Here is a 16,155-nt window from a genome sequence, read left to right as displayed (position 1 = left end):
TGTGAATACGTTTTTTGTCACTGTGACCTTGACCTTTGACCTAGTGACCTGAAAATCAATAGAGGTCATCTGCAAGTCATGATCAATCTACCTATGAAGTGTCATGATCCTAGGCAAAAGCGTTCTTGTGTTATCATCCGGAAACAATTTTACTGTTTCGGGTCACCGTGACCTTGACCTTTGACCTAGTGACCTGAAAATCAATAAGGGTCATCTGCATGTCATGATCAATGTACCTATGAAGTTTCATGATCCTAGGCAAAAGCGTTCTTGAGTTATCATCCGGAAACCATTTAACTATTTCGGGTCACCGTGACCTTGACCTTTGACCTAGTGACCTCAAAATCAATAGGGGTCACTGCAAGTCATGATCAATCTACCCATGAAGTTTCATAATCCTAGGCATGTGTTCTTGAGTTATCATCCGGAAACCATTTTACTATTTCGGGTCACCGTGACCTTGACCTTTGACCTACTCACCTCAAAATCAATAGGGGTCATCTGCGAGTCATGATCTTTTTACCTATGAAGTTTCATGATCCAAGGCGTATGGGTTCTTGAGTTATCATCCGGTAACCATTTTACTATTTCGGGTCACCGTGACCTTGACCTTTGACCTAGTGACCTCAAAATCAATAGGGGTCATCTGAAAGTCATGATCAATCTACATATGAAGTTTCATGATCCTAGGCATATGCGTTCTTGAGTTATCATCCGGAAACCATTTTACTATTTCTGGATACCATGACCTTGACCTTTGACCTAAAAATCAATAGGGGTCATCTGCGAGTCATGATCTATCTACCTATGAAGTTGCATGATCCTAGGCCTAAGCGTTCTTGAGTTATCATCCGGAAACCACCTGGTGGACAGACGGACAGACAGACAGACATGTGCAAAGCAATATACCCCCTCTTCTTCGAAGGGGGGCATAAAGATTTCCTGCCAGTAGGCCGAAATAAATGCATGGAATGTTCATATTTTATAAATACCAAAACTGTTCTAAGTAGAAAACATGCAATCTACAAACATTAATCCCATTTACGTTCACCGGTAATTCAATTGACTTTCTATTTGGAGAAGTATGTCAGTAAACAAAATTCCATTTCAGGGTGGGCTTTTAGGAAATGAAATACAGATTTGCATTTTGCAACAATGTTAAATGCATGTTCAGCATATTCTTTTATCTCTTATAAACAGTCTTTAGGGATACAACAGTTTTACACTTGACATCAATACAGTTTGTGTTTGCCCCTTCATATTAAGAAGATTGCAAGCATCATGGCATTTGTACTTAAAGGCTGTGTACTAATATATAGTAATTGTTACCATATTGCATTCTGTGCACCATTATAATTTATGTCAAATAAGTATTAATGTTCCCTATCCTGGTATTGGTTTTGACCAAAATACTTTAAATCATTTTCAAAATTAACCTTTAAAGATGTTAAGAGTATTCAGTTTTAATCAAACAGCCGAATAAGCAGTGGACTTGTGACCTCACTTTAAATGCATGGCAGTCCATCCCGCAAGGTATTAAGGTCAGTTTGCGGTCAGTTAAAGAAATGTTTCATAAACGCTATGACTTTAACTAGGTGAAATGGATTTTTATTCTGTCCAGAAATATCTTAAATGAAGATATTTGGTGATAGTATTATGGTATGTCAATAACATATTATAAATAAGAAGACTAAAATAAAATACACCACTGAGCTATGTGTACAATAGAGTGGGTACCCGAGCTATGTTACAAATAGAGTAGACCACTGAGCTATGTAACAAATTGAGTGGACCACTGAGCTATGTAACAAATAGAGTGGACCACTGAGCTATGTAACAAATTGAGTGGACCACTGAGCTATGTAACAAATTGAGTAGACCACTGAGCTATGTAACAAATAGAGTGGACCACTGAGCTATGTAACAAATTGAGTGGGCCACAGAGCTATGTAACAAATTGAGTAGACCACTGAGCTATGTAACAAATTGAGTAGACCACTGAGCTATGTAACAAATAGAGTGGACCACTGAGCTATGTAACAAATTGAGTAGACCACTGAGCTATGTAACAAATTGAGTGGGCCACAGAGCTATGTAACAAATCCACTGAGCTATGTTACAAATAGAGTGGACCACTGAGCTTTGTAACATATAGAGTGAACCACTGAGCTATGTTACAAATAGAGTGAACCACTGAGCTATGTAACCAATAGTCGACCACTGAGCTATGTAACAAAAATAGTGGACCACTGAGCTATGTAAAAAATAGAATGGACCACTGAGCTATGTAACAAATAGAGTACACCACTGAGTTATGTGTACAAAAGAGTGGATACATAATCTATGTTACAAATAGAGTAGACCACTGAGCTATGTGTACAATTGAGTGAACCACTGAGTTATGTGTACAATAGTGTGGACCACTGAGCTATGTAACCAATAGTAGACCACTGAGCTATGTAACAAAAATAGTGGACCACTGAGCTATGTAAAAATAGAATGGACCACTGAGCTATGTAACAAATAGAGTACACTACTGAGCTATGGGTACAATAGAGTGGATACATGAGCTATGTTACAAATCGAGTAGACCACTGAGCTATGTGTACAATAAAGTGAACCACTGAGTTATGTGTACAATAGAGTGAACCACTGAGCTATGTGTAAAAAATAGAGTAGACCCTTGAGCTATGTGTACAATAGAGTAGACCACTGAGTTATGTGTACAATAGAGTGGACCACTGAGCTATGTGTACAATAGAGTGGACCACTGAGCTATGTGTACAATAGAGTGGACCACTGAGCTATGTGTACAATAGAGTGGACCACTGAGCTATGTGTACAATAGAGTAAACCACTGAGATATGTGTACAATAGAGTAGACCACTGAGCTATGTGTAAAAAATAGGGTAAACCACTGAGCTATGTGTACAATAGAGTAGACCACTGAGCTGTGTAACAAATAGAGTGAACCATTGACACATGAAACAAATAGAGTGGACCTTTGAGCTATGTAACAAATAGAGAACACCTATTAGCTATGTGTACAATAGAGTGGATCCCTGAGCTATGTTACAGATATAGTAGACCACTGAGCTATGTAACAAATAGAGTGGACCACTGAGCTATGTAACTAATAGAGTGGACCACTGAGCTATGTAACAAATAGAATGGACCAATGAGCTATGTTACAAATAGAGTAGACCACAGAGCTATGTAAAAATTAGAGTAGACCACTAAGCTATGTAAGAAAATAGAGTGGACCACTGAGCTATTTAACAAAAAGAATGAACCACTGAGATATATGTACACAATAGTGGACCATGGAGCTTTGTGTAAAATAGAGTGGACCACTTAGCTATATGTAGAATAGAGTGAACCACTGAGCAATGGGTACCATAGAGTGGACCACTAGCTATGTGTACAATAGAGTGGACCACTGAGCTATGTGTACAATAGAGTGGACCACTGAGCTATGGGTACAATAGAGTTAACAACTTAGCTATGTGTACAATAGTGGACCCCTAGCTATGTGTACAATAGAGTGGACCGCTGAGCTACCTGTAAATAGTACAATAAAGTGGGCCACTGTGCTATATGCACAATAGAGTAGACCACTGAGCTATGTGTACGATAAGAGTGGTTCACTGAGCTATGTGTACAAAAGAGTGGGCCACTGTGCTATATATATACAATAGAGTGGACTACTGAGCTATATGCACAATAGAGTAGACCACTGAGCTATGTGTACAATAGAGTAGACCACTGAGCTATGTGTACAATAGAGTGGACCACTGAGCTATGTGTACAATATAGTACACCACTGAGCTATATGTACAATAGAGTAGACCACTGAGCTATATGTACAATAGAGTGGACCACTGAGCTATGTGTACAATAGAGTAGACCACTGAGCTTTGTGCACAATAGAGAAGACCACTGAGCTACATGTACAATAGAGTGGACTACTGAGCTATGTGTACAATATAGTAACAAATAGTGGACCACTCAGCTTTGTGTACAATAGAGAAGACCACTGAGCTACATGTACAATAGAGTGGACTACTGAGCTATGTGTACAATATAGTAACAAATAGTGGACCACTCAGCTTTGTGTACAATAGAGAAGACCACTGAGCTACATGTACAATAGAGTGGACTACTGAGCTATGTGTACAATATAGTAACAAATAGTGGACCACTCAGCTTTGTGTACAATAGAGAAGACCACTGAGCTACATGTACAATAGAGTGGACTACTGAGCTATGTGTACAATATAGTAACAAATAGTGGACCACTCAGCTTTGTGTACAATAGAGAAGACCACTGAGCTACATGTACAATAGTACAATAGAGTGGACCACTGAGCTATGTGTACAGTAGAGTAGACCACTGAGCTATGTGTACAATAGAGTGGACCACTGAGCTATGTGTACAATAGAGTGGACCACTGAGCTATGTGTACAATAGAGTGGACCACTGAGCTATGTGTACAATAGAGTGGACCACTGAGCTGTGTGTACAATAGAGTGGACCATTGAGCTATGTGTACCATAGTACAATAGAGTGGACCACTGAGCTATGTGTAAAAAATAGTAGACCACTGAGCTATGTGTACAATAGAGTGGACCATTGAGCTATGTGTACAATAGAGTGGACTACTGAGCTACATGCACAATAGTACAATAGAGTGGACCACTGTGCTATGTGTACAATATAGTGGACCACTGTGCTATATAAAAATAGAGTTGACCACTGAGCTATGTGTAGAAATATAGTTGACCACTGAGCTATTTGTAGAAATAGAGTTGACCACTGAGCTTTGTTAGAAATACAGTATACCACTGAGCTATGTTGAAATATAATAGACCACTTAGCTATGTGAAAAATTATGCAGTTTGATTATGATTTATGACCTCTGTACAAATTACAGCAGACCAACGGTGTTTAAATATGAACCAATGACTGAGTATGCAATCATGGTTTTAATATTACATAAGGATTGTGAAGGCAAACTGGGTTCTAATATGAAATTAGAGACTGTTCAGGCAATCAATGTTCTAATATGAACCAAATAATACGCATGCAATCAGTGTTCTAACAACATCTAAGGACTCACAGTGCATGAAATCAGTGATCTAATAAGAACTCAGGACTGAGCAGGCAACCAGAGTTCTAATATGAACTAAGGACTGTACAGCCAATCATTGTTCTGTAATAACAAAAGACTGTGCAGGCAAAACAATTTTCTAATATTAATTAAAGACTGTGCAAGCAAAACAGTGTTTTAATAAGAACTACAGGCTGTGCAGGATATAAGTGTTATAATATGAACTACGGACTGTGCAGTCAATGAGTGTTCTAATAAGAACAAAGGACTGTGCTGGCAATCAGTGTTCTAATAAGAACAAAGGACTGTGCTGGCAATCAGTGTTCTAATAAGAACAAAGGACTGTGCAGGCAATCAGTGTTCTAATAAGAACTGAGGACTGTGCAGCTAATCAGTGTTTTAATAAGATTTAAGGTCTGGGCAGGAAATTTCTATTCTGAATCAACAAAGGAATGGGCATAAATTCTATGAACTCAAGTGAATCATGGACTGTACAAACTGTCCATGCTATAAGATGCGCAATTGAATAAAAACAAATTAACACAAAATCAGTGAGACTTTGAGCCCTAACAGTCAAGACAATTCATATTTAAAATTCAACTCTTCATGTAAATAATGTCGGAACTATAACTACATGCAATTTACTTGCATCCTCTGCTGGCAATGTTTTTCTGATGAGCTTGCCAAATGCAAGCCACCTCATGACAAATAGTCCACAGTGCTACCCATTTATTTCCGTATTTCCTTGTTTGTTGCCCCCATTTAAATACCGGTAACTATTAGGTCCTGTCACAAAGTTTATTTCCTCAGAAAAATTGACACGAAAAACTGAATGGGAGAATCGCATGCCGCCAGACACTTCTGTGCATTATTAGCCAACCCAATATATTCTTAATTATGACTTGAACTGAATGACTTGACACTACAGATTTTTTTAACATAATGACACATGTTGACAAAATAGGTACATTTTGCACGATTGCAAAACAACATTAAAATTTTATTATTTGGTATCTACATGTATCATACCGTAAAAATACTTGAATATGCAGGGTGTAAAATTTGCCCTTTTTCAATCAAGGACATATTTGCACTGTCTTAGCGTAAACAAATCAGTTATAGGTTGAGATTTTTTCCTTAAACGAGAGGGCTATTGGTCCTAAAGCACTTACCTTCGACCCGAAGGAACTTAACTATTCTGAGAAGATGGAATTGAAAATAATGAAAGTACTTTATGGAACGCATATGAATAATTTCTAGGTACATTTTTATTTTCAAAACAGGCTGATATATCATTAGAACAAACGTTCTGACCGAGGTTCAAGAAGATTGGGCAACAAAAAGTGACTTCTACATGGTAAACATGCTTTTTTCATATGACATAGTTTTTGAACTCACATGACCTACTTTCCTAAGATTTCATTGGGACAAATGTTCTGACCAGTTTCCATGAAGATAATACAGCCAATACAGAGTTAAAAAGGTTTCATTATCACCATATAAGGAAACTTCCCCGCCCCCTGGTGGCAATGTTTTTTTATTGTCAAAGCAGAACCCTTTCAGCCGAGAATTCATTCAAATAAATATTTCAACCAAATTCATGATAATTGGAATATAAATGTGACTTCTTGAGTGTTAACAAGGTTTCTTATATAGCCGTTTAAAGAAAAGCACGCTTCCCCCTGCTGTCAATGTTTTTCAAGGCACTGGAACAATTTTCAAACACAGCCCTGATATTATTAGAGCAAAGTTTTTATTTACTGATCAAGTTTCATGAACATTGGACTAAAAATATGACTTCCAGAGTAATAACAAGGATTCACAATACCCATATAAAGAAAACTACCTGACCTCACCTGACCTGGTTTCAAAATCTGCCTAGTATGATTGGGGAAACCTTTTGACCAAGTTTCATAAAGATTAAATGTGGCCTGTGTCAACAAGGTAAAGTTTGACAACACACGATCTGCAAACATACAAAAATAGAACATAGCTACTTAAAAAGTCAGTTACTCAATAAGACCTTCTGAAATAGTTCCTACAAGATATAATATTAACTTGCTTATATCTGCATGCAGTCCATGTCATACAAGGCTATTGTCAAGCAATATGGTCCCCTACCGGCTCCACCATTGTCAGAAATTCCACCATTTCATAAAAAAAAAATGGGGTTACCCTAGCAACCACAATTTTTGGTGTAGGAACAAAATGAAATTACGTGCATAATGTCCATATTGCCATCTATCCATGTTGCAAGTTTCATGAAAAAATATTAAGAACTTTTAAAGTTATCGCAGGATCCAGAAAACCACCATTTTCAGCAGTATTTCTAGTCCATTTGTTGCCATAGCAACCACAATTTTTGGTGTAGGAACAAAATAAAATGACGTGCATAATTTCCATATTGCCATCTATCCATGTTTCAAGTTTCATGAAAAAATATGAAGAACTTTTAAAGTTATCGCAGGATCCAGAAAAGTGTGACAGACTCACAGACGCACAGAGTGCAAACTATAGATCCCCTCCGGTGAAACCGCGGACAATAACTACAGGCACCACTTTTTTTCTCTGAAAATACACCATTCCCAATATAAGTACAAATTATCTGACATTTTGAAGCGGGAAAGAAGAAGAAGTGCGTTGAAAAATAGAGGACACACACTGACACACTTAATTAGAAAGTTCATTTCTTAAGCCTGGCATTAGAAAGTTGAACAAGTGTCTTCCAGTACTGTGTAAACAAAAATTAGGTACAAGTTAATTACCTAATTATACCACATTGTAATTTACCACATTGTTGGACCTCAAATTATATGCATTAAACAGGCTGAATAAATATGGGCAGACAAATAGGTCCTGACAGCTACAGGACTGGCAAATCAAAAATAATTGTGGACCATGTAAGGAAAGTATCAGGAATAATTCCGAACCAGCAAGAGGTAAATGTGAAGGAATTCCTCTGCTTTAACAACAAATAACAATGTTAAACTGGGTTCTTCTATAATAGTATGTTTTATTTACCTCACTAAAATTTCCATGTTTAATTTCCATATATCAGTCAATAATTTGCATAATTTTAATATGCCATGATTTCGGACAGTTCAATCCACGGACCCTAATTTAAAAGAATAAAACAAATATATATTGACGAGCATTTTTTTTCCATATAAATAAAGTCAAAATATACAGATTCAGTGGTATTAAAATTTACCATAAATGGCATCAGCCGCATCATCTCACAATAAACACAATTCACTGTTTTTATAATCAACCAAAAATGGTATCGCATCACAATATATGCAATTGTGTTGTTATAGTCAACCAGAAATGGTATCACATCACAAAATATGCAATTGTGTTGTCATAATCAACCAGAAATGATACGGCATCACAATATATGCAATTCTGTTGTCATAATCAACAATACATGGTATCGCACCACAATATATACAATTGTGATGACATAATCTACCAGAAATGGTATCACATCACAAAAAAAAAATTCTGTTGTCATAATCAACAAGACATGGTATCGCATCACAATATACACAATCGTGTTGTAATAATCTACCAGAAATGGAATCATGTTACGATATATGCAATTCGGTGTTTTAATGATCAACCAGAATGATCAAATATATGCAATCAGTGTTGTAATCTAGCAGAAGAGGCATGAGGTCACACAATTAATCTAAAAGAATCCCCACTATTGGTAAATGGACAGGAACATATTGTTCCAATCTGATAGTGCACTTGCAATTCCTCATCTAAACAAATCATTCAGAAGCATATGTTTTCTATTTATAAAGCTGTTATCAATTTTAATATAACCCAAACATGATCTATCTTTTTTGCAACTAAAATGCCCACACTATGTACCTAACTAACATATTGTCATCACCAGCAAATTTACTGGTACTTCCGGGTGATGAGAAATGGAAGTTGATTGAGTTTCTGTAAAAACATTTATAGATTAAATACACCAGTAATTAAACCATTCAACAAATGTTTTCTTATTTCATGAAGAATCCAAAAATGTTAATGATGATTTTTAACTAAGGCATTAAAGAACAGTCAGTGTAAATAGTGTCCTTTTTTGGGAAGGGTCACAAGAAAAAGCATAAACAAGAAGTCAATGATGGCCCTGAACCGCTCATCTGAATTCACACTTTAATACTAGAGTTATCTTATCTAGGACATTAGTTTAATACTAGAGTTATCTTATCTAGGACATTAGTTTAATACTAGAGTTATCTTATCTGGGACATTAGTTTAATACTAGAGTTATCTTATCTAGGACATTAGTTTAATACTAGAGTTATCTTATCTAGGACATTAGTTTAATACTAGAGTTATCTTATCTGGGACATTAGTTTAATACTAGAGTTATCTTATCTGGGACATTAGTTTCCACAATGTACAATTAGACAACCCATGCGAAAGACAAAAACATTTTTCAGAACATGAGGTTCGATAACTTTTAAAATTTACGTGACCTCACCAGATTTTACCGGACCTAGTTCTTCTTTAACCAAACAATAAGAAATACGTTTTATAAAGTTTATTTTTGTCATCATGCCGTTCACAATGTTTAACCATTCTAAACACAACAAGAGCACCGCCTTGCGGGTGCAGACCGCTCATCTATTTTCTTTTTAAAGGTGAAGGGACTCTTATTTTCAATCACAAAGGAGGGAGGGGTGGAGTGAAGAGCGGTGCATTGTGTGGGGGTGTGGACATTTATTACATTTTCTTCCAAAAATGCGAAAAAAAGGAAAAAAAAATCGGGGGTGGGGGGGAGGGTGGGGGGGGGGTGGGGGGGGGGGGGATTCTTGGGTGCGATGGTTGGACGGTATTTCAAACATAAAATAATAAAAATAAATATTTGTGTTTTTTAAAACCGTTTCATAAAAAAAAATGGGGGGGGGGGTGAGGTAGGGGGGGGTATAGTGTGAGGGTGTGGTGGTAATTTGTGAGATGATCTTAAAAAAAAAAAAACAAAAAAAAAAAAAAAAAATAGGGGGGGGGGGGGGGGATTCGGGTGGGGGGAGGGGGGGGTGGGGGGGGATTCTTGGGTGCGATGGTTGGACGGTATTTCAAACATAAAATAATCAAAATAAATAGTTTTGTTTTTTAACCGTTTAAAAAAAAATTGGGGAGGGGGTGGGGTGGGGGGGGGGGGGTATAGTGTGAGGGTGTGGTGGTCATTTGTGAGATGATCTTAAAAAAAAAAAAAAAAAAAAAAAAAAAAAAAATAGGGGGGGGGGGGGGGAGGGGGGGTTGGGAGGGGGGGGGGGGGCACGGGCGATGGTTTGGGTGGAGTCTATTGTGGTATGTCAGGTAAGAGTAGTTTTGTCAAAGTATCAATCAAATCTAATCATAAATAAAGAAGTTATGGCAATTTTAGAGAAATTTAATAATTTGACCTTGAGAGTCAAGGTCATTCAAAGGTCAAGGTAAAATTCAACTTGCCAGGTACAGTAACCTCATGATAGCATGAAAGTATTTGAAGTTTGAAAGCAATAGCCTTGATACTTAAGAAGTAAAGTGGATCGAAACACAAAATTTAACCATATATTCAAAGTTACTAAGTCAAAAAAGGGCCATAATTCCGTAAAAATGACATCCAGAGTTATGCAACTTGTCCTTTTACTGTACCCTTATGATAGTTTGCGAGTGTTCCAAGTATGATAGCAATATCTATGATACTTTAGGGGTAAAGTGGACCAAAACACAAAACTTAACCAAACTTTCAATTTTCTAAGTATAAAGGGCCCATAATTCCGTTTAAATGCCAGTCAGAGTTACATAACTTTGCCTGCACAGTCCCCTTACGGTAGTTAGTAAGTGTTGCAAGTATGAAAGCAATAGCTTTGATACTTAAGGAATACAAGAGTTCCGCGGTCGGAGATGACCGCATTGAAGCCGGATTTTTGATTTAAATGACAGGAAAGTACCTTTCGTGTTTTTGTCAATGCAATACTTAAATTACTGAAATATTGTTCAAAGGTCAAAATGAAATGTAAGTACTTTTCAAGGCATGAGCAAACCTTGTGTTATGTTTTGAATGCATGCATATACATAACAATTTTAACATTTTAACATTGAAGGTCACAGTGACCTTGACCTTCAAATGAATGACATTGAAATGAGCAGTGGTGATCTTCTAGTACTGGCCAACCTTTATGTCAAGTTTGAAGACTCTAGGTACAAGCATACCAAAGTTATAACATGGAATAAGAACTTTAACATTTTTACCTACCAAAGTTATAAGAACTTTAACATTTTTACATTCAAGGTCACAGTGACCTTGACCTTAGAATGAATGACCTTGAAATGACCAGTGGTCATCTAAGTGTGCTTGCAAACCTTCATGTCAAGTTTGAAGACTCTATGTCCAAGCATACCAAAGTTATAACAATTTTTACATTTTAACATTTAAGGTCACAGTGACCTTGACCTTCAAATGAATGACATTGAAATGACCAGTGGTCATCTTCTAGTACTGGCCAATCTTTATTTCAAGTTTGAAGACTCTAGGTACAAGCATACCAAAGTTATAACATGAAATAAGAACTTTAACATTTTTACATTCAAGGTCACAGTGACCTTGACCTTCAAATGAATGACCTTGAAATGTCCAGTGGTTACTTACTAGTTCTGGCCAACCTTCATGTCAAGTTTCAAGACTCTAGGTCCAAGCATACCAAAGTTATAACAACTTTAACATTTTTACATTCAAGGTCACAGTGACCTTGACCTTCAAATGAATGACCTTGAAATGTCCAGTGGTTACTTACTAGTTCTGGCCAACCTTCATGTCAAGTTTCAAGACTCTAGGTCCAAGCATACCAAAGTTATAACAACTTTAACATTTTTATATTGAAGGTCACAGTGACCTTCACCTTCAAATGAATGACCTTGAAATGACCAGTGGTCATCTGTTAATCCTGGCCAACCTTCATTTCAAGTTTGAAGACTCTAGGTCCAAGCATACCAAAGTTATACCATGAAATAAGAACTTTAACATTTTTACATTCAAGGTCACAGTGACCTTGACCTTCAAATGAATGACCTTGAAATGACCAGTGGTTACTAACTAGTTATGGCCAACCTTCATGTCAAGTTTCAAGACTCTAGGTCCAAGCATACCAAAGTTATAAGAACTTTAACATTTTTTATATTGAAGGTCACAGTGACCTTGACCTTCAAATGAATGACCTTGAAATGACCAGTGGTCATCTGTTAATCCTGGCCAACCTTCATGTCAAGTTTGAAGACTCTAGGTCCAAGCATACCAAAGTTATACCATGAAATAAGAACTTTAACATTTTTTATATTGAAGGTCACAGTGACCTTGACCTTCAAATGAATGACCTTGAAATGACCAGTGGTCATCTGTTAATCCTGGCCAACCTTCATGTCAAGTTTGAAGACTCTAGGTCCAAGCATACCAAAGTTATACCATGAAATAAGAACTTTAACATTTTCGAGCACGCCGCCACCCCGCCACCCCGCCAACCCGCCACCCCGCCACCCCCGCCCGCCCGCCCGACAACATCAATCTATAAGCCGAGATTTTTTCGAAAAAAATCCGGCTAAAAATGGACCTTAACACAAAACTTAACCAAAATTTTCAATTTTCTAAGTATAAAAAGGGCACATAATTCTGTCAAAATGCACGCCAGAGTTATCTAACTTTGCGTGCCCAGTCCCCTCATGATAGTAAGTAAGTGTACCAAGTTTGAATGCAATAGCATTGATACTTTCTGAAAAAAGTGGACCTAAACGCAAAACTTAACCAAAATTTTCAATTTTCTAAGTATAAAAAGGGCACATAATTCAGTCAAAATGCACGCCAGAGTTATCTAACTTTGCCTGCCCAGTCCCCTCATGATAGTTAGTAAGTGTACCAAGTTTGAATGCAATAGCATTGATACTTTCTGAGAAAAGTGGACCTAAACGCAAAACTTAACCGGACGCCGACGCCGACGCAGACGCCGACGCAGACGCCGACGCCGACGCCGACGCCAAGGTGATGACAATAGCTCATAATTTTTTTTCAAAAAATAGATGAGCTAATAAAATAACAACTTAATTTAAACCTTTTCCATTAAAGCATATGGTAAAACTTTCATTTAAAAGTTATTCACAATTTTCCGTTCGTTGAAACTGCTGCTAAATGTACTGCTGACATTTGCATCAAATCTTGACAATGCAGAGAACGCAACAGAGGACTTCTGATCAGCATAAGGATTGAAAAATTAAAAAAACAGTTTTACAGATTGGTTTTGTTTTTATGAGCACCATCAATTTCGGGAATAATACCCGACCTAACCAAATTTTATCGGAAAGTCCAAGGGGCGACATCTTCCATTTGAGTTGCAATAAGCAAACAATTTTGACCATGTACTTGAAGTAATTTGACAAGATATGAAAACTTTTGTTAAAAAAACACGACATGTTTCATGCCAAATACTAAATTTCTAGGCCTTGTAGATTAAGGGAATTTTGCTACTAGAGTTATGCCATGTGAAGATTGTAAATGTGGTAATTCTATTTAAGTCTATCATAATATACCATGTGACCCCTTGGGAAATTGCCAGTTTTGAACAAAATTTGTGCAGGACTACTAAATCATGATAAAGAGCCAATATATACGTTTTCATGTAGCTTTATAGTTTTAGAGAAGATATTAAAGGATTTCATTTAATTATAAAATGAAAGAAAAACAATTAACCTCTAGATCAGGGACAATGTTAGCCCTTTGCATGCTGGGAAATTTGTCCTCTGCTAAAATGTCGTCTGCTGAATTTCTAAAATTAGCATTTTCTTAGATTTTTTCAAAGAATACTATCAGAATAGCAAACAGTTTGGATCCCGATTAGACGCCATGTTCTGTGGTGTCTCATATGGATCCAAACTGTTTGCAAAGACCTTCAAAATTCGGTTCCGGCACTGAAAGAGTTAACTCCAGGAGGACTATTTAACAATCTTGGTCGAGGTCAACCATCCGATGTTTCCTGACAAAACATCTAAACCTCTGGGCCGTGGGATTTTAGAACAGACGCGTTTTGAAAGTTTTCACAATATGCATATATGGAAAACAAGTGACCCCCAGAGCAGGGCCAACTTTGAACAAATTGGCTAGAGGACAACAATGAAATGTGACATTCCAAATTCCAAATCTAAAGGCCCTTGCATTTTTAGAGATTTTTAAAGTTTGTATTATGTACATAACAGTAATGCCAGTGTCAATGGTGACCTCTGGGGAATGATTTGAACAAACTTTGTAGAGGAAAACCATACAATTTTACATGACAAATATAGAATCCCTGGGCACACAAAATATTTATTCGCAAAGAATTGAAGTTTCAGATGATATTTTTTTAATTCCACTTTTAAAATCTATTTTTCACTCTTGTGACATATGCAGAGGACTGAAACGATTTGAACAACTTTGAATAAGGTGAATCAAAGGATCATGCCTGTAAAGTTTGGTGAAAATCTATGGAGCAGTTTAGGAGGAGTAGCTGTTTAAAGCAAATTATTGGTGGCAGTATTGTAGCACAATACCCACCATTTAATAATTATTGTATCCATGGAAAAGCCAACTACCACAATAGCTAACCATGAGCACTTCTTGCATAAGCAAACTAACAGTTCCATTAAAAATCATTTCATTAACACCAATTGTCGTGTTTACTAGTGTATTGACAGTGTAGAAATAAATTTCCAAATTTTTTCCCTTTATATACTAAATTCGTAAATTAACAGACTCTACCATCAAATTACTTTCAGTATTTTTATGCAAACACAGACAATACAAATATCATCTACCGAAATCTGTAAACCCTAAAAAAAAGGTTTTCAAAATATATGAGCCAGACACTTTGAAAAACGGCTCATATGTGCAGTCTGCACAGGCTAATCAGGGACGACACTTTCTGCCTAAACTTTATTTTTGCTAAGAAGAGACTTTCTTGAAACGAAAAATATCATTAAAGCGGAAAGTGTAGTCCCTGATTCGCCTGTGCAGACTGCATAGGGTAATCTGGGACGAGACTTAAAGCTTATGCATTATACCCCCTTTTCACAGAGCACGGCTTATATATACTTTAGAACCCATAAATCACATATCAAAGACAGCAAAGCATTATAATCATGTCAACAGGTTACATTCCACCAGAAATTAGCAAACACCTGTTCAACCACATGTAACTGTGAATAGAATCAGGTAGCAATTAAACATATTACATTTCAGCCATAAACTAAATCACATAACTCTGTAACAATTATCAAAACTGGCAGACAATTCATGTTCTTGTACTTTTAAAGATGGCCTTTTTATAAGGCGGGGTGGGATATGAACATAAATGCCAGTTTTGAAAAACATTCCAGACACAATCAAATAGTCTTTACACATTAAATCCATCAAGCAATCTTCGGTTTTGAACCATGAAACCTACTGATATATAACAAAGGAATTGAATCCATAATTAATCTAATTTGATGGACTAATAGGCCAATTTTCCAACAATGCTTATTTTGATGAAGCATGTAATTAACTTATCAAATACAATTGTTAAGCTTACAGCCCCATTATAAGATAGCTGTACAGTTATAATGGGAAGGTAAACAAGTTCAATACGCCTTTCGATAAGCCAAAGTCAAAAGCCAACAATTTTTTGCTTGCATCATTTTCATATAAAATTTGAATCACTTCCACAATTTGTAAATCTAATCACACATAAGTACACTAATTTACATTTTTGCAGGTGCATGAAAAAGGTTAGCAATTGTACATGCCAAAGATAAAATAGTTGAAGAAGAAAAACAGTCACAATAAGTTAACAAATAAGATTACATAATAAACATGTGCACAGACAATCCATCTGTTTTGCAAATCTGCATTTTGTAAACAAAGCAAATGCAACTCCCCATAACAAAACTTGTATTCCATTACACGAATCATAATGTAAATTGATCAAAGCCATGTTTCAGGAGTTGACATAATGAATATATCCACGGTGCTTATACCACG

Source organism: Dreissena polymorpha, chromosome 9, assembly GCF_020536995.1.
Source record: "Dreissena polymorpha isolate Duluth1 chromosome 9, UMN_Dpol_1.0, whole genome shotgun sequence".
NCBI classification, from domain to species: Eukaryota; Metazoa; Mollusca; class Bivalvia; order Myida; family Dreissenidae; genus Dreissena; species Dreissena polymorpha.
Note: the sequence above shows the minus strand (reverse complement) of the source record.